Genomic DNA, 25,853 nt, shown 5'->3' with positions numbered 1-25,853 from the left:
TAACATCCTTGACCTAACAAAGTACTGATGCAAAATGATTCACTGGTAATAGGTGCTGCTGTGCTTCAGCTGCTTAAAAAAACAAAATTGGAAAACTGGAAACATGACAGCAACTGGCCTCAAACCAGGGTGTTACTTTAGTTCAATGACTATGTACTTTTCATGTTATCCAAAGAGACTAATATAAAAGAATCCATGTTATTTGGGGTATTTTAAAGCAGAAAAATGACCAAGCTTAGAAATATTTTCTTCCAGTTGATCTCATAATATATTTAGTAGTACAGTTTCCTCATGACACCAGAAAATACTACTTGTCTTTTGTTCTGGTGTTTTGAAAGACAGTCTCTAGTGTAGAACTATAGGGAGAAAATATGGAGGTGAAGAAGGGAGAAAGGGAGGTGAAAAGAATAAAGAAGCGCTAAAGGATACAGGACTCACTTTCTTACACCCACACACACACACACACACAGATGCACACACAAAGGATTTATATGCAACATCCCCATTAAAATCCAGAGATAATGACCTACAAATTTCTCCCAAACAGACTTTCCTCCCTTCTGCCTCCTCTTGTTTTACTCCCCCATCTCTCCTTCTCTCTCCCACCTGTCTGTCTCTTATTGCTGCTGTCTTTCATCACCCCCTCCACTCTGTGGCCGAAACCTATCAGAGGTTGAATCAATGACGAGATGTCTGAGGATGTCTCTGCATGTATATCTGAGATCTGAGTGAGAGAAAATGTGTGTATGCATTTGCACATTGTGAAAAGAAATCTGTGTATGTGTTTCTTCCTCATTATTGAGAGATTTTGCGATTGTGTGGTTTAATGTGCTCTGCCTAGCTCCCATTTCAGTATTTCATACATCAAAAAGTGTGAAAAAACACATTTACGTGTGTGTGTGTGTGTGTGTGTGTGTGTGTGTGTGTGTGTGTGTGTGTGTGTGTGTGTTTTTGCATGTGTTTGAGTGAGCTTCTTCTTTGAGGATGCTAACTAGTGGATGCTAAATAATGCAGCATTCTGCCGAATGCCTCTCCTCCCCAACAACATCCTGATTAGTGATTCGGGGTTTGAAAATGTTAATGCTTTTAACACAGTCACTTCTCATTCACATCAAACTGTTGAAAACAGCAGGACTGAATAGGCTCACATATAGAGCATACACAAACATGGACAGTGGTAGAACCAGATAGACATACTTGTACCAACTCACATGTAGGTAGACAGATGCAAGCATGGAAAGATACCCCTTCAAAATATAGAAACTGACACTTACATTATTGCATATCCACAGAGAAACAGGATAAAAAAAAAGACATTGGAAGAGCAGGTTTAAAATTTTTAGCTTTTGTTGGTTTCTTCATTATTGACCTTCATTAAACTATTAAGTAGTCTTTACTGTTGAAGAGAATTTAATTGAATTGTCTTTTTTAGGTTTCGTCAGCTTCACAGACAGAGTTACATCTGTTTCAGTTTTTTCAAGCAGAGCCCTGATGTAAATTAGCCTTTATATGTTTAGTGTTCCTGGCTTCTTTAACCCTGATCAAGACAACCTACTGAAGCTCAAAGTGAACATCAGAATGGGGAAGGGAGGTGATTTAAGTGACTTTGAATGTGGCATGATTATCGGTGCCAGACAAGCTGCTCTGAGTATTTCAGAAACTACTGATTTACTGCAATTTTCCCACACAATCATCTCGAGGGTTTACAGCGAATGGTCCTAAAAAGAGATAATATCCAGTTAGCAGCAGTTCTGTGTATAAACATGCCCTTGTTCACGTCACAGGTCAGAGGAAAATGGGCAATGGGAACTAAAATGTGCGGAAGAACATCTCAGAGCACACAACACACTGAATCAAAAACAGGATACTAAGAGTATAATTCACTTCGGTTTACCAGAGTAGATAATACAGTAGAAGATTGGAAAAATGTTGAATTGATTAGTTTTGATTTCTGCTGCAACAAAACTTGGTGTAACCAACAAGAGAGAATAGAGCCATCCTGCTTTGTATCATTAATTTAGGCTGCTGTGGTGGTGTAAAGGTGTGGGGGATAATTTCTTGCCACACTTTCAGCTTCTCGCTACAAACCAAACATTGGTTGTACTCCACAGCCTGCCTGAGTATTGTTGTTGACCATGTCCATGCTGTTTCCACCATTGTTACATGCCTTTTCACAATCACCTAAAACTGTTTTTGTGAGCATGAAAATAAATTTACTCTATTCAACTCACCTTCACAGTCACCAGATTTCAATCATAAATAGCACCTTTCGGATATGGTGGACCGGGAGATTTGCATCATGGATGTGAGGCCAATAAATCTGCAGTAACTGTGTGATGCTATCATGTCGATATGGGCCAAAGTCTCTGAGGAATATTTCCAACTAGGTCCAACCCAATACTAGGAAGATATACAAAGTGGCTGGTGAGTGAACAATAGGTCCACTTGGTAATCATATGTTGTCTGTGTATGTGGGGACACTGTTCTCCCCTCACCCCTAACCAGTGATGGCAGACAGCCCCTCCCTGAGCCTGGTTCTGCAGCAGGTTTCTTTCTGTTGAGAGTTTTTTCTTCCCAATGTCACCAAGTGCTATCTCAAAGGGGCAAGTCTAACTATTATTTGTCCTTCTGTTATTGTAGGGTCTTTAACCCAAAATATAAAGTGCCTTAATTTTATATGAATAAAATTCATTGAACTGAACTGAACTGAATTAAAACAGCTATACTGATTAGCATTCGGATAATTTTTCTGTGAAGTAGAGTTTAACCGAACGTACGGTATTTGTAACTAGCGTTCTCACAATGCTAATGTAATGCATGATTCCTGTCTATGTATATTTTATAATTTTCATGAGGTTCAGACATTTTCTCTCTCTCTTTCTTGCATTCCAGTAAAAGTACTTTTTTATTCAATATTTATTAACACCATGTCCAATGTGATCAGCTCAGTTTCACTAGTGGTGAGAGAGCAATGCAGACTAATCAGCATGTAAGTATAAATGCAAACCCAATTTTTTAAATTTAACACATTGACCAGCTGTGATGAGCAGAGTGAAAGAACTGTGTTTAACCTTCACACTACTGGACCACCCACACTACCTTGTGGAACACATTCTCACTTTAAATGACAAACAAGGTAAAGTATTACAGCAGTACTTTCTATTACAGCTCAGTAATAAAGTGGTAATAGTAGGGAAACACGAGAGAAACAAGAACCTAATAATGTGGTGATCAGACAATAGTTTTCCCCCATTCACTCTGCTTCCATTGCAGTAAAAATAAAGAAAGAAAATGTACAGCAGTTATTTTGGTTTATTATGGATTTTTATGAAATGTAATTAATTAGTTTAATAATTTATGCTTTCCTTATAGTTGTGAGTGTTGGTCACTTTAAACTGTCCCCTTCAACACTAGGCACTGCGGGAAAGAGCCACCTGCCAGGAGGTGGCAGAATGCTGGGAGTTTGCACTTTCTGTTTTATCACTGGATAAAGACAAAGAAGAAGTGGGGCGACACCTGTTAACTTTAGCCTCCTTTTGCCCCCTTTTTGGCTTAACTCATAGATCCATGCTTGTATAAACCAGTCGATTATAACACAAATATCTGGAATCAAATCCATATGCTAGCTACAGCTGTACTGCAAGGTAAGTTATATTGTCTTGTTGTTATTAACTTAAGCTACATACTATTAGCTCACATTAGAGTATCTAACAGTGCCTTAGCATCAAATTTTAGCTTAGTTCTTCAATAAAGAAATAAAAACTCAGACTGAATAAAAGTAAGGTTGTCTTGAAATAAGTTGACCATTATTATTGTAAATATGAATAGAGAACTAGAGCTTATTAGACAAAACTACCATAGATGTTTTCATTTATTAATCCAGAACATAATATTTAAATTATTGCTTTTAAGCAAAGCAGAATGCTGGGAACCTAGTGTAGGATTCATTCAAGCATTGTAATATAGTAATACTGTTCAAATATGACATGAGCCAATATTACCTATTAATTATGAGGTTATTACAGTGAAAACTTTTAAAAATGTGAAAATTCAAGCTCACAGACATTACTTTCTTATTTCTAGCAGGTTATCATATTGCTACCTAAGTATTACACTACTATCAGCAATTGGTTTTGTCTCATGTGAATTTCTTTATTTCCACATTATTATCCCCAGTTTGGGGGTAATATTGGTGTAATATTACTCAACTGTTGATATTTCTTGGCTATTAAGTAGTCATTACTTTGGTAATTGAGTAGTATTTACCATGTTATTACATTCTTGTTTGTGCCTTGTTACCCTACTATTACCACTTTTTTACCGAGCTGTAACAGAAACTGCTATCAGTATTACATTTTAAAAAATTATTACTATTTAATATTTTTCTAAAATGTTTTCTGTCTTCTTGCTCTACAGTCTCAGCGTTAGCTTACAGAGCCACAACATCCGCATGAAAAACGAGCGATATTTCAGATGAAAACAATGTCTCATTGTCTCAGCTCTCAGCCTTTCCGCCTCATTGTGACAGAAAGGCTGAGAGTTCACTGGAACTGTAGTCAGCTTTTGAAATAACCAGTCATAACAACAGTGTGAGATAGCAGTCAACTACACCATAGCTGCTTTTCCATACCACAATTCTGCCTGTGCATTATTTTAATCAAAGGTATTTGAAAATCCTTCACTTGGAACTTGCAAAATCTTACAACTGCACCAGTGAGCAGCACATATCAACACTTTGTTTACAGGCAAACGGAGTGATGCTCAACTTCTGAAATGAGGCAATAGACAACCAACTCACACTGCTGCATAGAGTATTAAAATGCAGAACCGTGAAACTGGCATGTGTTTTATTCTGCTTTGTTTGAATTTTGGGTAGCGCTCAGCAAACAAGGTGAAAAGAATGAGCTCCTGCTTTTAAAAGAAAAAAAAGTGACAGAGAAAGACTTTATCTTTTCAAATGACTGAATTCAAATGAACTCACAGTGCAAAAGAAAATGTGTTCAGTTTAAACTGCCTGAGGCAGAAAGGGAGAAATAAACATGCTCTGCATGCTTCCTTTTTGTATTCCTCTTGCATTTTGGTTTGAAAATGAAGCATCTTTAGAGACATTCTGCATGTCTCATGCTATTTAAAGAGAAAAAAAGGATCTATATGACGAAGGTATATTTTGGTTGCCTTTGCTTAGTATTAAACATCCACAGTATATTTGCCACATAATAAGTACTTAGCATTCTTATATATTCATGAAGCTTTTGTGTGTTTCCGTCTTTGCTTCACAGGCATCCTTATTTATTTATTCTTTTTAATCATTTTGCCACAGGCATAGCAATATTGCAGTACCACGGGAGCAATGCTGTACTATTGGGATTACTGTATGTCTGTCTGGATCTAAACCTCCGCTAAATGTGTTAAAAGGTAAAAATGCAAATGATTTTGTTTTCAAGGTCACCAGACTGTGTGATTTTCTTTGACATCCAGCCATCCAGCTGTGATACAGAGAGCATCAAGGTTAAAATGCTTTGATGCTTCCAGTAGGTGATCTCCCTCCGTCTCTCTCTCCCTCTCTCTCTCTGATGATGCAACCTCTCATCACTCCTTGCCAAACGGTGCTAACTAGTGCCCAGACTCTACAACTGCCTCCTTCATGCCTTTTCTTGATATTTTTCTTCCATATCGCTGTGTTTCCCCCTACTGAATGCGATTCAAATGCCCTCCCTAGAAGCACACAGAGCACCATGCAAGCCAAACAAATCTGACTGAGTTGTTTATCACAAGAGCTTGAATGTCAACTTGGCAAAACCTCCAGCTATAGTGTGTGGAAAGGAATGAGAGTAATTACACAGACTGACAGACACAAAAACACACGCGCACACACAAAATTGCAAGAGATGCAACTGTGGAATCAAAGACACAAACACACACACACACACTGTTTTTGTATAATAAACAGACTGAGGCAACGCTTTCATGTCGTCTCTCAGTTAAATGTGTGTGATGAAGCCATTAATTGTCTTTCTCTCTCTACCTTTTCCCTCTCTTTACTTAGGCTCTATTCACCTCTTTCCTGTTTCCTCTAAACCTTCTTCATTCTCTTTGTCTCTTCCCACCTATTTCTGTCTTTCCACCTCTCTCGCTTTCCCCTTTGCCTCTTTTTCTCACATGGTTCAATGATTGGAGACTTCAAATTGCCACTGAATTTCATCATAGAACCCCACTCCTGCTCTCACTGCCCTTGTAGCCTCCTGCCAAATACACCAAGATATGCAAGAACACACACAAGCTCAATATGCCACCAGGACAAAAATCCATGTCAAAGACAATTGGAGAAAAGAGGGGGTTAGGAAAAAAATACAGGAAAAAAAAACCCATTTCTTTTGCAAAAAGCAAAAAATATTTGGTGCAATGTTTGATCCACATAAATCAACAAGGGACGATAAGAAAGACTGAAACATTACACTCAACTAGGCAGTGCTTTAAATGTAGTGCTCTTCCTGTGGCCGTAACTAACCACTTTTTGTTGAAAAATGTATAAATTAAAAATTGCCATTATAATTTTGGGCATTTCTTTTTTTCCAAGATGGCGACGTTGTACAGAACAACAGATTTAAATTTATTTTTTCTTTTCTCTAATCCACACAGGTGGTCGTAGGTTTAGGAACGTAGGTGTAGGCTAACAAGTTGCAACTTGTTAAAAGACATTTAAACATATATTGGTGGGGGTGTATATGTATATATGAGCCTAGTTTGAACTAGGCTTAACCTAAAAAAAAATCCCAAATAAACTCAAATTTGTGCGTGCAATTCTTTTTTTGTTTTGTTTTATCAATCATTAAAGATGTATACCCTACAATCATTCCACCTTTGAAAAACAAAAGTTCAAAGGATTTATATAAAACCAAAAAGTACCATGACATTTATGACCATGACGAGTGTGTGTAAACTTCTGACCACAACTGTGTGTGCATATACAGACTCCCTAGGCAAAGGTATTTTACACTTTGAGCTTGACTAATCAGGTTTGAGTAGGTTTGGGCTACATGCAGGTTTAGAGCCCCTGTGGCGAGGACTGTTTGGAGAAAAAGAAAAAAAAAACTGCTGTTGCCCTCAGAGCCCAGGGGAACTAATCAGGCCATCTAGTTGTTGATTATTGTTTCTCAAGTCCATATTTCTGTAATGTTGATGTATATGACCAGTCACTTCTTCCTTTGAAAGTTCCTCAGAAATAAAAAAAATAATAATTTTTTGTTTTTGCCCACAGTTATAAGCAATTTTCAGTTAAACAGGTCACATTATAAGGTGGGCAGCATGTAGATGGGAGATTGTATTTTGAGGCTTTTTTGGGCCCAATTTAAAGTTTCACTTTCGCTCACTGTTCACATTTAGTTAGGGATAGACACAAACAGTTTGTGGTTAAGGTAAGGAAACGATCCAGGTTTAGCTTTTAAAATTGGCTATTTAAAAAATAAATAAACCAAGGCTACAAAGCTTTATTCTACAAATTTCTCTGATGCTAGGTTTCCCCAAATCTAAAGGTAATGGCACCGAGTTCGAGCTAATTTTCACTCAAGGCATTACATCAGCTCACACAGATGGCCTAGCCTCTCCCTTCTGAAGGACAATAGTTTCTGTTTTGCCTAATTCCAACGCAACTATAATAAAAATCCACTTTTCACTAATCTACAGATCTTTCCAATGAAGAATCCTCCTAGAAAGAGAGCAGTGTGCGTTGTGATTTAATGAGCGTTATATCTGAGCTGTGTTTAGCAGATGTTCTTGCAACAGTTAAATGAGTCTTATAGGAGAACAACATGGATCTGGACAAATCAATGCTGTGAATCAATCATTTTTAACTTATCCATCGTTAAATTATATCCAAGCAAAATAAATTGTTCTATCAGTTATACTAATACTGGCAGGGGCAGCAGTGTAAGCAGACATTCCTAGAGCTTCTGCTCCCTGTCCACTGGATCCAGCTCTTCTGGGGGAATAACAAGGCGTTCCCTAGACAGCCAAAGTACATAATCTCTCCAGCATCCGGAAGAGAGTCCTGGGATTCCCCAGGGGTCTCCTCCCAGGTAGACATGCCCAAAACACGTCACCAAAAAACCATCCAGGAAGCATTATAGTGAGACGCCTGAACTACCTCAGCTTACCGCATTTTATTGAATTTTTTTAAAAATATATTTGGCATTAGTCAAAACTGATGTTTTCATATGGGAATCCCAGAAAACTGATTCTGTTCATCTGGATGTTGCATTTCGAATATAACATCCAGATGAACAGAATCAGTTTTCTCAGACCTTACCTGTATGATTGAGCATACTTCAAGACCTTTAATATGGGAGGCTCAAACTACTATTGTCACAGTAAAATAAAATAAAATAAAATAAAATAAAATAAAATAAAATAAAATAAAGGTTTATACCTGGGACATGGAACATGTCCAATATCTTTTATGGCACCTTAAGAATATAAGATATCTCATGTGTGATTTCAAAGTGTTGAGACCGCGTTGTTCAGCAGTTTTACTGCTCCTTAGTAAATCATATTTCCTAAGAACATGGCCAGTCTGGTGACCTACAGACAAAGAAAGGTAAACTCTTAAAAACGCTATCAGTTACTTTTGGAAAACAATAGATACACGCAGCATTTTTTTTACAAATTCTGTTGTGTTTTTTAAAAACACTATTATTTATGACAGTGATGAATAAATGAACAAACAAACTTCCTCTTCTGATAACTGATAAAAACACCAAGAGGTCTCAGCTCAAACCTTATCTTCTTCTAATTACACTTTGCTCTTTGAAGTGAGGTCATGTTATTGTTGCAATGTATACAAAAGGAAGTTAGTCACAGAGGTAAAAAAAAAAAAAAAACCTCAAATACTTTTCAGACTGAATAAAATGTTACGACATTTACCGTAACAAACCAGTCAGCTGGCTGGCTATATTGACTACAGTTGAATCTAGATTCCCATTTAGGGAACTGAGGCTCATATCAAAAATCATTTCCATAAAAGGATTTCCTCCTTGCTCACATCTGGAAAACCAGTCCCACAGAGTGATGTGTTTGTGTGTATTTGTTTGTGTTTCAGTGTGAACATGTATGGCGTGTGTGTGTGTGTGTAATGCGCGGACGCACGTATGAGCACGTGTCCACTTGTGCATGTGGGTGAGCCAAGTGAGATAATAGAAACAATACTTAATCTGATCTAGCCAGTCCTTAATCAGGTCTCCCCAGTCCTTCCTGCTGGTGGTTTCCATAGCAACAACCCTTCACTTCTTTCAAGTGCTCCTCTGATTTGTTGTTTTGTACTAAAAGTATCTTTGAAGACACTTGGCTGAACCTCTAATAAAAACATAATGAACAAAATTAACAACATGCTGCTTAAATTGTAGAAATCTTTTATAAAACTTGGCTGTGATACAAAAAACATATCAAAATATATTAATAAGATTGTAAGAACAGCATTATAGGATATATCATAAATACTTAAAATTCACAATGGCTTCATCCTGGTCACATCTGATAGTGTTAAAAATTAGAACCTTTCACTTCAGCTTTACTTTTGATAACATATTCTTATAGACATTACTGACTTTTCTCATTTACCAGTGCATTGTATCAAAGTTGTAAAGTTTTTTGTTTGTTTGTTAGCCTGGGGGGGGGGGGGTCCTAATTGAGTTGACAATTTTAATTAATTTTATCCAGTATTACTTTATTTTTTCACATTAATGTTAACTGGTTTCTATTTTAAACTCCTTTATTTTGCTGTATTTCGTTTTTATTGCTATTATTGTTACAAATTTTAGTCTATGTGAGCTTTAAATCGCAATATATTTTAATTTATTTTTGTCTTTTTATTAGATTTTTATTTAATTTGCTCTGTCTTCTTATGTTGTTAGCATTAGTCTTCTCTGTAGCACTTTGATTTGCACTGATCTCAAGACAAGCCGCTATATAAGAGATTGTTTTGATGACCATGGTTAGCTGCTAATTTACTGTTTTCATTTTAATTTTTATCTTCAACCCTCAAAAGTGGCAGTAGAGGAAATTGCAGAGGAGTTCTTAAAATATTCCCAAGGTGTGGCTGCATCGAGTTGAGTTTTTACAGTGAACTTAAAGTGACGTAAAGTAGTTATCCAGCTGCACTGGTCAGAAGTTTCCATCAACTCAACAGGAAGACAGAGGTTACGGCATTTCACAGTGCTCTCTGCATGTGTGTGTGTTGCATGCTGCTACTGTTTCAATAGTAGGAAGTCAGTGTGACCCCACACAGTAGAAAAATTCCTCGGCCCAAAGCATTTCACACTGGTAACATCACGTTGAGGACATTTACTCGCCTGCAAGTTACTGTTGATGATTTGTGGCAGAAGACTGAACAAGCAGTGGTGGTCCACAACGTTTCAGTACAATGTTTCAGTAAAAGAAGGCACTTCTCACCGGACATCCAGTTATCCGGTTCTGCTTGTCATATAGCATGCTGGAGAAGGTGTTCTTCTGAATCGCTACTGAATAAATAATTATTCAGTAGCAGCACTTGAAGTTGCCATTGTGATTCAAGAACTAGCTAACCAGTGACCAGTGTTGGGGAGTAACGGAATACATGTACCGCCGTTACGTATTTAAAATACAAAATGCGAGGAACTGTATTCCGTTACAGTTACCGTTTAAAAAGGTGGTATTCAGAATACAGTTACTTTGCTGAAATAAAGGGCTTACACGGCGGTATTTTCCTGTATCATATGTTCAGCTATGCCCTCTCTATTTTTGGTTTCCACACCCCAAGCAAAACACGCATTGAGAGGCCCTAATGCCTGTATCTCAATCCTGCGGCCCATGTCACCCCTACTTGCGGCCCACATAATGATGTGAAGAAATATTTTTCAAAAAGTATTCACAAAAATTATTTAATATGAGTGTTACAGGCATAGTCCCAAAGAATGTAGCCTCATGGGCAGTGTAATCTGTGCTGCAGGGAGAATGGACTGCCATACCCGTTATGTGTCTGTGAGCGCCAGGGAGGAAGAAAAAGGAGAGTCGAAAAGTAAGAGATGTCACTGACCAGAAGCGGGAGATGGAAGCATGTAAATATAATAATAACCACTGCAGCCAAAAAGAATATCTGACGAGCCCAGTTGTAAGTAAGCTATTAAGACTCGACTGTACACTGTGTTCATGTTTTCCTCCGAAACAATAAGTTCCATTGGAGCAGCCTTTCAACGCCTCTCTCTGTCTCTCGCTAGCAAAGTTGACCCAGACAACAAAGTAAAGCTAGTTTTTGGCTACGAGCCCGACACGAGCCCGACACGAACCCGACGTATTAGCCAGAGGTCCCTTTACTACGGTTCGGACTTCGGAGCCGCGGACCTGTTTTCTATACGCGTGGAATAGTTTTCAATACGAGATTGCTGCAAAAAGTGCAGCCTTACCTAATGTCCACCCTACTGTTACTCATTTTATATTAATATTTAAATCTAGTTGGTATTGGTATGGCAGGTATCCTTCAGTAATAGTAATAATTCACACAGCAATAGTACATTCATGTAGTTGTAAAAAGCATGATAATATAATAGGTAATCCAAATTATTCCGAATACGTTACTCTTATTGAGTAACGTAACGGAATACGTTAGAAAATACATTTTGGGGCATGTATTCTGTAATCTGTAGTGGAATACATTTTAAAAGTAACCTTCCCAAAACTGCCAGTGACTGCCTGTTCTTCTCTGAGCTGTGACAATGTGAAATGTGTGTGAACATGGGAATGACGTTGAATTGTCCAGTCGACTCCAACACTCTGGGCCTGTGGAGCACAGGTCTATCAATGCCTCAAGCTTGGGTCTGGAAGAAGTTGGTAATTCCTTAGAGCAAGGCATTCAGTCAGCTTTTAAGTGATTCTGACAAAACTCACACTACTCAGGAGGGGGAAGCAGCTTCTTGCTGACACTGCATGCAGTGGGAATGGAATGCTGCTGACTTCAATACAGGACATAGTTGGACAATGGAAGGAATAACTAGACGACCTCCTCAATCCTAATACCTTCCACAGACAGAACAGAGTCTGGGAACAAAGGGAATGGCTCGCCCATCATAAGAGGTGCATGAATCTGTCTGCTTGGTAACCATTGGAACCCGGAAGAATAAAGTGGTTTAAATTGTAGTTGGGGTATGGGGAATGTAGTTTGACGAAATTGTGTAACAAATAGTTAAAATTAGATGAACAGAATAATTATTTCAGGTTTATGAAGTATAATTAGCACACTGGAATGTATATTCCAACAGACATGATGCAAGAGGCTGAGTAGATCCCAGACAGTAGTCCATCACAGGCCTAAAAGATAGACATACATATCCACATAAACTATATAGAATCTCCATTTATCATAACAATGTGGGAGGAAAGTGGAGGACACGGAGAAAGCCTAACTGTCAATCATGTCATTGCTTTATTGCACATCTCGAGTCTTACTATTAAGTTTAGGTAGTATCACACTTTTCTGGCTGCAGATAAAACTTTATGAGTCTATCTATAAGTCTAAATTATTTTCTTTAGTCTAATGTATAACATAATGCATACTTTCTTTCTGTGTATGCAATGTCTAGTATTTGCAGTGTACATCGTTTGAGTTCAGATCACTAATTCATTGCGTTTGCCTATATTTTCGCTGTTTTTTAGTGTGGACACCACTGGAATTAATGCTTTTTGGCTTCTGCTGGTTAGTGTGAAGTAGATATAGATAAAGAAAAACATTTGCCTTTTAATAAATTACCAGGATGTTCTTCAGTTGTTTAATTATTCTGTGATTAAAGAAAATTACTATAAAAGAGATAAGCTGCTAAAACACAACTCAAGTTAAAGTTTTTTTTTAAGTGCCTGAATAAAAAGCTAATTTCTTATCTTACATACTTTCTGTCTACTTTTTGTCACGCTTTCCTGTCTGGATATGGTAGTTTCCCAGTGTTAGTAGTTTTCTTGTTTTCTTGTTTAGTGAACATCATAAAATATTGACCTTTCAATTTCACCCATAAATCAGTTTATAATAAATAGAGAATCAAATACAGGAGAAGAAGTGATAACAGAGGGAGACTAGTGTAATGGAGAAAGCAAAGTCCAATAAGTTTACCTTTTTAAAATAGTATTGCAGTTCAGTCTCTTGGGTGAAAATCATTTCTTTCATATCCATAAGACAGAAAAAAGTCTAATATGCCTCTTCTAGTATATTTAGGCTCTAATGTTTATTTTAGTGATTCTAGCAAATGTGACCAGCCATCACTTTGGTCCAGACTCACAGTCTGAATTGAAAATGATTCCTTAATTTTCATCTACTGCCACTTGTTTGTTTAAGAAAAATAATCATTTTAAGTTATTCAAATTGCAAACTATATATAAAAGAAGGAGGTACCCACTGCAACATCATTCACTCACTATTATAGGAGTATAGCAGTTGTCATCTTGGTTTTCTAAAGCCAGAAGTGGCTATCCTTTGATGAAATGCAAAGATTTTTGGCTTAAATTTAAGCTACTAATGTTGCTAAGATAAGTGTATCCACTGGCGAAAGTTATTATTGGCTAAAATTATTTGCTAAGACACAAATACCGGCTAATAAATGCTAAATGACACTGTAAGAAGCACAGACTTATTGGACTGTGAGTTACTACATAGTAAACCATTTTATTTTTCAGATAAAAATTCAAACAGCACAAACACAGTCCAATTCTATGACTTGAATTTACATAAAGTGAAGGCAGCAGACATCTCAGACAGCTACAGCTGCCTGTGTAGGCATCTATCTGCCAGTCAACATGGTTACCTATCCAAATAATGCACCCATAAACCTATAAATAGGTTTAAAAAATTAAGTTGCAGCTTAGTTATGTTATTTGCTCTTTAGCTGTGGCTTTTTTCTTGTATAAAAAATTACTGCACTTCCATGTTGAGGTTGTTTCCTGATTAGAATCAATAGTTAGGGACATCATCAGCTTTTTCAACAGCTCCCAAAATTAATTGTTCAGGAAAAAGGTAAGGTGCCATAGAGCCATTGGACCTGAGTGCTGTAACCAGGTAAAGATTTAAAACTGGTGACCAATTTGGGTACTTTGGGTACAAACTTTGCTTTGCTTTTTGTATAGTACAAATGCTGGAAAGCAAATCCAGTACTGAAACTCCATTATGTGGACATTCAGTCCCAAACAGATTCTCTGAGAGTTTAGCAGTGACAGCTTTCAAGCCCAACTTTCAAATCCTCTTTCTGTCCCACCCCATTTACACAAATCCTCACCTCTATCTCTGTTTCTTTCGGTTCTGAGTTAATGCATTTTACTTTATAAAGGCTTTGCATTTATGCAGTCATGACAATCCCTCTTGGGGGTTTTGGTGTGTAAAAAAAATTAAGTACGTATATACACAGCTATGCAATTCAGCTTGAAATAGACATACCAAAGCTTAGTTAGCATTAGTTTCATGTTTGTATTTTTGGTCAGGAAACTAGCCTGAGGGGTTTAATCTAAAATGAAAGTAAAGTGGAAAGTTTTCAGAATCTTGCACAATAATAACATAATCAAAGGTTTGGCTCATGCAGAGCAGGGACTGTAAAATCTGAGATAGAAACTAAGTTCCAAGAAATGTCCCAGTTCCACACAGTTTAAAAGCAGTCAGCAAAGTTCAGGGTGAGCAATGCTTCCTCCTCCTCACAACATGTGTGTGATTAAAAACAGCAGCACAATAACAACCCTAGAGTCCCATCACCAACAGCAGAGGGCCGTTAAGACGACTGCACACTCCGTTCACAGCGCTGCCGAAGCAGGCACGATGCAGTCTGTGTCCAAAGGCTGCGACCAGATGGAGGCGTGAGAGGTGAAAGGTTTTCTCATGCTCATGTGTGCTTGTAGTGATTTGTTGGACTCCAGATCAAAAGTTCATGTAAAACGTGCTGATGATGCCAACTGGAAAGAGTTTGGATTTTCACTGGCATGCAGTTGAAACTTTAGTGTACACAAGTAAAATATTCCTGTTATTATTATGGTTGTTTATTATTACTCTGTTATAAAAGGCATTTACAGCTACTCTCTTCATGAAAATAAAGTACCAGGTTGAGTCACCTCTAAACCTATAGGTTTCTCAAAATGTGCTCTCCAAGCCAGAGATGGCCTTTGATAACATTTTGCGCAACTCACACACAACGAGGACTGATATGGTGCATTCATCCACAGTTTGTATCATGCATATTGCATTTCAATTTCAACTCTGTTCTCGCCATCTTTGCAGATTAAATCCTCCTAATGTCGGTTCACTAATGGTAAATGGTAAAGCACTTTTCTACTCTCCTGAAGACTCAAAGTGCTTTATACAACACACCTCATTCACTGATTCACACCCCATGGTTAAAAAATATAAACCAGCACAAAAGATATAATTATAGACATAAATCTTCATCTTCGGATAGATTACAAACATTAAATTGAAAAAAAAAAAGGTTGGTATTTGCATTTTTCTTCTGTAGCCTTAAGTCAAATACTAGCACACTAAGTTGGTGCTTGGTGATCAAAAACCTGCTCTCAGCATTTTTTAATCTCCTGTTTAGTCAATTCAGTTTACTTGCAAACTAATGAAATTGCCACTGGTCATTGATGTACTTTTGTTTTTAGTGCAGATTTTGTAGGGAATCGAGATGTTGAATGTATTATATCAGCTCAAATTTTGGAGCATTTACATGGTGAGCATATTGGTATTCTTAATTTTTTCCTCTTGTGCCAAAATACAGCTTCACACAATCTGAGTGTGGCAGGAGACTTGGAAGATTAATGAGAGCTATTTATGGTTCATATGCAGAAAGTGTATAAAAGTTTTTACACCTTTGTTCCCAAGATCACGTCCCAGTGCTACAGGGACCACAGAATCTTTATCCTGTTACTCCAATTATTCAAAAAGTGTGCGGAGTGTCATTATTCTCAGTCACTACCATCATGAAAAGGTCAGGAAAAGCCTTCAGGTATGAAACAATCACATCCACTCATAAGCACATGAGAAAGAGGGGGTGGCTGACATCGACTTTACCCCAGGCAACAACAGCATCTGGTGTGCGTGTGTGTTTTAATCTGAGCAGAGTGTGTGTTTAAAGCGCAGTGGGATGATCTCCCCTCATATCCAAAAGAAGGAGTGGAAAAGTGAAGGGGGGTGGTCTAAGCTTGTTATTAGGAACACCCAGATTCTGTAGAAAGGGATGGGAAATCCCTTTCTGTCTCTTTTTATCTTTCTCTGGTTTTGCAGTCCAGATGCCCCCTCACCCCATCTATCGTCCACTACTGCTCCTATGATTGCAGCTTAAGCTGCATTTTCCCCACAACAACAGAAAATTGATTGTTATATTGTTAAGCCAGTTCTAATGTCTACATAAAATCCTCTTCCTCACCCCCACCCACCACAAAAAAGAAACACAGGAATGGGATTATAATAAAGTGCTGCAAGTATAGTGAGACCTGCATCCTGTTTTTCATCATCCGAAGATGAAGGATTGTTAAAACTATAAGTGAAAAGATTTTAAAGTTAAAGGAAAACTCCAGCTTTTAAATTTGTTTAAGCCCAAAGTGTGTATTACACAATAAACGTGGCATTTTACAATACAGAGCCTTGTTGTGCTCAGTTGTATTTTTGTAAAAGTTGCTTCATTGTTGGACTGGAGGTTTCTATCTGAGCACCTCTACGGGAATGCGTGCTGATGTCTGGAAGTCTTTTTTGAGAACCGAGTTTCACAATTAAGCGAATCTGATGACTTTCACCCAGGAGACTTGAGCTTGGATCAAGTTTTTGGATTTAAGTTTCATCTCCATAGTTTTCTTTTCACTCACGATTTGGTTAGTGATTAAAGTAAAACTGTGTACTATAATGTAAACCACATGTTAGAAAGCTTGCTAAAATAAAATGATGATGGTTTTCATTGCACTTTTTCACATGACTGCAAGAGATCTCTTGGTTTACTTTCTAATCTGATCACTGATTCTACATTTTGAATAGGTCAGATTGGATGATAACACCTTTTCTGACCTTCTAGTATCCATATCAATGTAAATTATATTGATTTCCTTCATGGCACCACAACAGCTTTGATCTGCCTGTTCATGGAGAAGGGGTGCCTGTCACCCAAATACTGATAAATACGTTTTGGTTTGGTGGTCATTTGTACCCACATGAACAGCTCAGCCAACAATGCACAACCAAAAAAGCAATTATTGTTGTTTCTGGATACAACATTATAAAAATGCCTGGATGTAAAACAGGCAGAAAAATGCAGACATGCTGCTCAGTCAGATAAATGATAGTTAGTGACAAATAAAACAGAGCTACCAGAGCAAAGAGGAGCACCGAGGACAGAGGGCAGTATTCATTTAGCACGCAAAGGCCAAGCAACGAGTTCACCAAGTCACTATTTCTGGGAAAGCGGATTCAGTGGAACGATTGGATTTCAGCACCGTGGCCCAGTTCCTCTGAGCTAGTGACTCTTTACTGCAGGCTAATAAGACACAGAAGATCAGTCAGCCACAATGAGAAGACAGACAAAAATAACTAACTAACTAACTAAATAAATAAATAAATAAAAGTAAGACAGAAGGACACAATAGCAGCAGGTGGAGATATTTGTTGAACTCCAGTGGTAATACATGTACACACACACACACACGCCCAGGGGGATTTAGTTATTGCCCAGGGGGCAGCAGTTGTATTTGATGTGTGATTAACAGTTTAATCTGTAGTCCTTCTCGATATGATTAATGAGCCATAAATAGCTCTCATTAATCTTCCATGGAAATAATGACATTAGCATCATTAAGAGGATCTAGATTGTTGGCATAATTAGAATTTTTCAAGGCTGCTGCCCACTTTGTGATTGTATGTATGTGGTTATCAGATCAATCATAAAGCACTGTCAAGAACATCTTTAACAGTTTCCAGGTTTGAGTCTGTAAAGTGTGCCACATTGAAGGGTTGGTGCACTGGTTCAAAGGTAAAATGACAGATTAAAGCCCTAACTTAACATTGCTGGAAGCTTCTTCTCCTGATGGCAACCAAATGGTTTTAAAAAGTGAGAACATTTGTCCTCATGCATGTTATTACTATTACATCGAAATAAGGAAACTTACTGCATATGTTTTAATTTAAATCTGAATCTGTTTAACCCGTTTGTTGAAATAAAGTTCAAAAATTTTGTTTTTAGAGAAGGGCCCAGAGTCAGCCGTTGTAGCTGGGTGTGCTCTTGTCCTCTCTGATGCCTGCAATTTGAGACGTGAAGCTTGAGTGAGACATTTTGGCTTGTTCTTGCTTCTTTGCACTTGTAATGTTTAAGAATATGATTCACTTTGTTTGGTCTTCTTTTAGCTTTAACTTTAGGTGAGGCTACTTGCATGTTAGATGAACTGTACCAGCACAAATATTTAGAATAATTTTGCAGTGTGTATAATGCTAGGCTCAGACTATACAGTATAAACTTTACTTTATTTTATTGAATTATACAACACTCTTCACAGGATAAAACCCACTAAGTGCTTCACAATAATATAAAACAAATAAACAAAAACCAACACAATCAAACATACAAGCCAAATCTAATCAAAAGCTAATCTAAATAAATGAGTCTTAAGATGATGTTCAAAAGAATAAATACAATCCAGGCAACGTGAAGATGGAGAGAATTCCAGAACCTGGGGGCCACCGCTCTAAAAGATCTATCACCTCTGGTCTTAAAACGTGTTCGTGGGACTACCAACAGCCTTTGATTAGATGATCTCAGGCTGCAAGAGGGAGTGTGAGGTTCTAAAAGATCAGAAATATAGATAGGAGCATCATGATTCAAAGCTTTAAGAGTCAGGACTAAGATTTTAAAATGAATTCTAAAATGTACTGGAAGCCAGTGTAATGATCGTAAAACTGGTGTAATGTGCTCTCTTTTTCGTGTCTTTGTTAAAAGCCTTGCCGCAGCATTCTGGACTAACTGGAGACGGTCAAGATTCTTTTTGCTCAAACAGAGAAAAAGACTGTTACAGTAATCTAAGTGAGAAGAAATAAAAGCATGGATAATCATGTCTAACTCAGATTTAGACAAAAAAGTTCGCAGTTTGGAGATGTTTCTTAGCTGAAAAAGGCAGTTCCTGCATTTGTGTTGTCTGCCGAGATTATGGGCAGACAACACAAACATTGGTTCGGGGTGGAAATAAAAATGGGTTTTACATTACAGCCAATTGTTTGTTGACCAATATATGTACAAAGCACTTGCCTTCACCTGAGTTTTTTTTCTCTGCTCATATATATACATAGACATGGCACGGTGAGAAAAAAAATAATGTTGCTGGTGCAGTTATGTAAAGCTGTGACACAGAGTACACTAGACAGCTGGTATCACACACACCGCTTCAGTTGCCATTGTCTCTTTACATGATTTTTACATTCTTTTCCTGAAAATGGTGAGCCCCACATGCAAAGGTGAACCTTGCTAAACTACTGCAGTGCATGCTGTGCAGCTTTTAATCGTGTATCTAATATGTAATATATCATGTATGTAATTGTGTAATCGTAGATCCAACCATGTAGTGGACACCTGATCATGACCTGCCTTCACACCTGCCCCTCACCCTCCACTTAGCATGCACACATTTTCCAGCTTGACATTTATCTTTGGTTTTGCTTGTCTTCCTGATTGCTAATGACTCTTTTTGTTTTGATTACCTGCTTGTCCTGATTTTGGATTGTTGTTGTACACTGACTGCTCCCTTGCTCCTGACTCTTTTCTGAATTTGATAAATTGCCCTTTTCAATTTCCTGGTTTAACGTTCACACCAAACACTAACATGCCAGCTCCTAGGATTTTAACACCTTTAAAAAAAACTGTGATGTTTTGTCAGCACATGTACTCAGTTCCTCAGTTTATATTTTGAAGATGCACAGTTTTCTTTGGATAATAAAGGCTTATTTGTTCAGATAGAGAGGGTGACAGCAAATTCATCAAATGCAAAAATCCCAAGCGCTTTATCCCATTTCTGACCCTTCTCCTCTCTCTAGATGTTGACAGCAGCAGTATAAAATGGTAACTCTAGAAAAGGTTCTTCTCCTTAATAACATGAATCGCCACTGTAGTCGTATATATCTAAAAATTATATTACTCATTTTTGGCCATCATCTATGCCAATAAGATATACGAGATTAAAAAGAAAGAAATAGTAACAAAGAGAATGCACCTAATAATGAATGCAAAGCATTAAAAAGGAAAAGGGTCGATGAAAGGAAATAGAGATAAATGAAAAATGACACAGATGCCTTCCTAAATACATATGCCTATCTGTGGAAGGCATATAAACATGACAAGTACATGAAAAACACATTCTTCCACACCCGAGCACACACTACCACTTTCAGCTCACTTTTCCACTAAACATCACTGTCACACAGCCACCGCTGTCCAGCTGTGCTCACAACTGAAACACAAAACACCACTGTAGGATAGAAAGTATTATATATGTATGCCTGCACACTAGTTCAAAAGGCGAACAATCAGAGAAGACCAGATAAAGTGTCTGAATATGTTTGCGAAGGTAAACGTTTTCGCTCAATTTGTATTTAAAAACAACCAAGTGGAAAAAAAACTCAAGTAAAAAATTTAATGTAAAAAAAAGTCACTTACCTTTTCAACCGTGACAATTACAAGCACTTGCTTTGGCCAGCGGGTATGTTCTTGCTCTGCCTTTTGCCGACTGAATCTGAAGTTTTGGTGCGTGCATGTGTTTTAAGGTCTGATGTTAATAGGTCTCGTTATGAACAACCTCTAATCAGTAAAAATAGCAATGTCGGTCAGTGTTTAGTCTGCACACACATTCACGCAGTGCAACACACACACATTTTCAATGCGGTTCACATGATCATTAAATTTCAGGGTACATATGTGTGTGCGTGTGTGTGATTACATGGTGTCGGGGTCTCTGGGGCCACTTAAGCCTCATGTTCGAAAAGGGCCTCAAATGCAAGCGCACTCTAAGAGTGAGGTCATTGGAGAAGGAGTGACAGCTTCAGGAAATGAAACACACCTCAAATTACAGCTAAACAACATTAACTAACATTTAAAACATGTGGTTTCGCATGACTCGCTTTCTCTCCATCAGACCAGCGTGTTTCTTGATTGAAACCTTGCCTTTTTCTGTCGACTGCTTTAAAACACAAACAGCAGAGTGTGAGAATGTCACACCGTGAACACCGAGGACTTTCTCTCCAGAATGAATATCGCACCGTTTTAATACTCACTATTTGTGCCAGACTTGTAGTTTTCCCCTTTGCCTCTGCGTTGTTCCTCTCGGTGCCTGCACACATTCGGCATAGCGGGAGATATCGAGGCTTGTTTTCCTCCCTTCAGAAGCCATCTGCTGTTGTTTAATATTAAAAGACAAGTTCTGGAGTTAAGTAAACCATCATAGTAAACATGCAGGTTTCTGCTGAGAGTTTTTCCCATCCACACATTCATTAAGCCACTTTTTGCTTTCTGTCAATCACTCGACACCACAACAGTTCTCTGCCTGAAGATAACCTTTTAAAGACACGCAATGCCTGAACTGAAAGTACAAAGGATGTAATAATCACCAACTAACTAAATCACATATTTTTGATTATTTAGGACATGATCATTTATGAAATGGCTTTTATGTAACTATGGAAGATGGTGTTGTTTGCCATAGTTTACTGCAGTGTTGCAAAGTTCAGCTTTACAACACTGATGAAAATCTAAAATTGTTATTCCCACAAAAATGACCAGATAGTTTGTGCAGGCTCACAAGACTATAAAGGGGTCTACATTATTGTGCAAAAATCTTGAGTCATATAAAGACATGCTGCTGCATTTAGTGGTGGAGGTACTGTCCCATGGTTCCACAAAATGCTCTAAAAGTGTATCTGTTTCGCTTTATGCCACAGAAACATAAAGCACCTGGGTTACAGGTTTAGTTCAGAGTAGAGCTGGGCGATATATCGAGTTTTTGAAACATATCGATATATTTTATACGAGATATAAGATGTGACAATATCCTTTATATCGATATAGTCTATGTTACGTTATAATTATAGTTGTGGAGCCGCAAGTTTGCCTCTCTTTCGTCCACTTTTGTCTCTACGCAACGTTACTCCGCCTCGCCTTCACTGAAGACAACTCCCCCTCCTCCCCCATCGCTTCACGTGCAGGCAGCGACAAGACGGACACGGCAAATCTCCGTTAACGAGTTACTGCGCATCGCCCCATGCGTGGGGCTGGACGGCGTCAACGTGCTAACGAGCTAAACATGCTAACGAGCTAACCGCGCTAACGAGCTAACAGCGCTAACCCTAAAATCCTTTCATTCTCTCAAAAGTTGATAGCGCGCCTTATGTATGAATTCTGGTTGTGCTTGATGGCCGCGAACCGATTTTATGTGGTACACGGCGCTCAGCAATCTGTCAAAAATGTTTGAGTACGACTTTGGTAAGCTACGGAGCTGCACCGCTTGATAGATTGTCGGCGCATTACGGCTACCGAGGAGCTTCGCGGAGTGATACGTACTGTGCATCAACGTAATATTACCGTATTGTGTGTGTATAAGGACCATAAATGGCACCTGTAAGAGACGTGGTTATGAAGCGGATTTCAAACTCCAGGCTATCAGTCACACAGTAAAACTTGGGAACAGAGCAGCTGTGAAATCTGTCTGTCTTTGTTATTACGCTCAGCGTCTTTTAGTTTACATTTTGACTGCACAATTGTGAGCTCTTTGTTTAGCACAAAAACAACCTTGTTTTCTTTTATTTATGGAGCATTATTTAATGAATGCTCATAATTTAATTTTGAGTAATTTTTCATGTACATCTGTGCTGTATGTTAATAAAAGTGCCTGTGTGACATCTGGGACACAGCTTTGACTAAGAACTCTCTTTTTGTTCTTACTTTATGGCTTAAAAAAAATATCGAGATGTATATCTTATATCGCCATCCAGCTAAAAAAATATCGAGATATGAATTTTGGGTCATATCGCCCAGCCCTAGTTCAGAGCTGTATATTCTTTATCCTTATTTGTACTCTGAGTAGTCAACATGCATCCAAATAGTAATCTCAAGACTCTCAGCCTTGCTGGATGAATTTCCAACACAGGAAGGCGGAATATCTCTCTCTTGGAAAATGTTGTCATTCAGCTGCTGAGGCCAGGGCTGGAGAGAAGGAAATGGGTGCCACAACGTGATTACTGTGATTACTACGCAGACTAATTTGAGCTGAGTAGGTGTGACTCTATGATAAGTTCCAGTGATTTGTGTGCAGATAAAATGGTATAAACATGAAATATATCTGTCTAAACTGAAAAAGTAAACCCCTTTGCTGACATTTAAATGACTGTGTGTTTGCAACCTGAGACACTGTTGGAAAAGTGACCCTGTGCATTAAAGGATTTAAGCAAGTTGGCAATAGCAAACACACTGACATAGACAGAAATGTTCATTTCTGATTGTTTCCTGAATCTGAGCATGTCTCAAAAAATCGGGGGTGTAAAATAAGAAAAGGAGAAAGAATTAATCTAGTGAAGAAGGTACATCTTTAACACTGGTGGTATGAAGTTAGAAGAAAAACAAGATGGGTTGGAAAAAACTAAACATATTTTTTATACTTTATTGAATGCCAGAACAATTCAAGGATGGCTTATTAAAATGATGCTTTCCTTAAAAATGTGTTATCCCTCCTTAGCTCACTTTGTAGTTTGCTGCAGAGAGTTCCTGGGCCATTTGCTGAACGCCCCCCACCTTTCCCTCCCTTCTGTATGTCTGTCTCTCTCTCTCACTGTCTCTATCCAATAAAGGCAAAATGCCAGAAATAGATCTCAATGTCTCATTTGACAGTGAAAGACGTGCTGTAAAAACTTTGTAGTTTTCTGTATTTCTGTGAAGCTGAGGGCTGGGATCCATTCACAGTGGTTAGAGTGGATTCCAGCTTTCATGGTGGAGACAGTTTTAAAGCTAGTCATATGGCATAATCCACTTCTCTGCTGGAGAACTGTATACTCTTTATGCTTCAAACACTCATATTTTTGACCAAATTTGACTAAACGCACTGTTTTCTTTTCATTTCACATGCACGACACTGCAGCTCAGTTACTGATTGTGCTGTAAACCAGACCCAGATGTAAAAGGGCCATACTGACTCTGAAGGGAACCAAGAGCCTTTAATAGACTTGTCTTGACCACAACGCTCATCGTTAATCATCAGCAGAATCACCGACTTACAAAACAGTAATATTATAGTTTCTTTAAATGTTGGCAGAAAAAATGATCCAATAACCGCTTGCTAAGAAAGTGGATTTAAAGTGTTGTGGAAGGAACCTTTCAACTGCGGTGGAAGATTTCCAATGCAGACTCTTGGCTCAAATCCACGATGTTATTCGTTTTTTGTCCTTGATTACATTCACGGTTACATTGATTTTCCATTGAGTGAGTGCTAGTACATGAAACCATCTCTTTATTTGTACAGAAAATGAATATTAACACTATGTACCTGACACTCCATTCATATTAAAATTAATGCATCTTAAGACCATGGAGGGGAATTATTTTTAACTCGTAAGAAAAGACATTTCAGGGGAAGCAGACAGCTTTTACTATTTATTTTAAACACGTGTCTCTTATTCCTGCAGGGTGAGAATTAAACATTGGGTGATATGTATGTAAAACTGGGAATTTCTGAGAGGCATGTGGGAGAGTATGAGTCTGAAACTTTGAAATGTTTAAGCCTATTAGAGTAAACAACAACCTGCCTGAGACAAATCAGACTTATTGTTTTTTTAACATGTAAATTCTGACTTAAGTCTGCTGCAGCAAAGCAAGTGTATCAGCATAAACTGTGAAAGATGAGGCTGAACACGACAACTAGAAGCAACATGGCTGGTAAGAGAAGACATCATGAAAGGAGACGGTAATAAAATGGTAGTACGTGCGCATGTGTTAGTGTGAGGGGATGGACTTTGACAAGAGGATTATCAACACACAGCTAATCTCGTTATTCCACTCTGATCTACATCAACCCATCACAAAAAAAAAAACCAAATACACTTTCTCAACAACCATCTTCTCCTTACATACTTATAAAGTGAATCCACACATATAAACACGCATGATCACCATGGAATGTGATGGAGACACACATGATAAGATGTTTCAGGTATACAGAAGTCAACATACTCTCAAAAGCAGCCACACAGGCGTGTATTGGCAACATATTAGATATGAGTGAGAATGACTACCCTCACTGGGGCACTAGTGTCCTTTATCACTAAATTAAACAACAATGACAAAGCAATTAAAGTAATTCACTGGTTTGTGTGTGTGTGTGTTTGTGAATCAATGCTAAAGTTTTGATGACTGGAGTGCAAATGTAGTTGGCCACATGGGAAAATCCACACGCATCAAACATGTTTCATCTTTCTAACGAGTCATTTTAGCCAATAGTGAGTTAGCTGAAGAAGATTTGATGAGCTATAACAGCTGGAGCAACATGAAATGAAAGTAAATAGAAATGCTCTCCTGGTTTCATTCAGCAATGCATTGTCATAGTATAATGTGAAATTAATGAAATGTACAGTGGTGCATTCTTTCCTTGTAGTACTCAAAGGCTGCATAAAATATAACTAAGAGCTGCCCTTAGCTTACTTTAAGAATCCTGCTGGTGCTAAAGGTAAACTGCAGCAGTAAGGTTGGGATCCCTGCTCTAGCATTGCACCTTCATTTGCCAGAGCATCTGTGGCAACAGTCTGGAATCTAGATCCCAGTTATGAGGAATACAGGTTAGTTTTAAATGTTTGATTCTTGTGT

At 38.1% G+C, this 25,853-nt stretch overlaps 1 protein-coding gene across 1 annotated transcript in view; it reads right to left on the bottom strand.

The window, feature by feature from the left end:
* Positions 1–21,400, bottom strand: part of cdh5 (cadherin 5) — a 69,133-nt gene extending 47,733 nt beyond the window's left edge. The window contains exon 1 of the mRNA XM_085296215.1: positions 21,284–21,400. The gene's annotated coding sequence lies outside the window, so the exon portion shown is untranslated. The remainder of the gene's footprint in view (positions 1–21,283) is intronic.
* Between the last annotated feature and the right edge of the window lie 4,453 nt (positions 21,401–25,853).

Source organism: Mchenga conophoros, linkage group LG13, assembly GCF_057382185.1.
Source record: "Mchenga conophoros isolate Kocher_MC1m ecotype Shallow Benthic linkage group LG13, M_conophoros_male_GT1.1, whole genome shotgun sequence".
NCBI lineage: Eukaryota > Metazoa > Chordata > Actinopteri > Cichliformes > Cichlidae > Mchenga > Mchenga conophoros.
The sequence above is the reverse complement of the archived record's forward strand: the minus strand, read 5'-3'. Positions and strand labels throughout refer to the sequence as shown.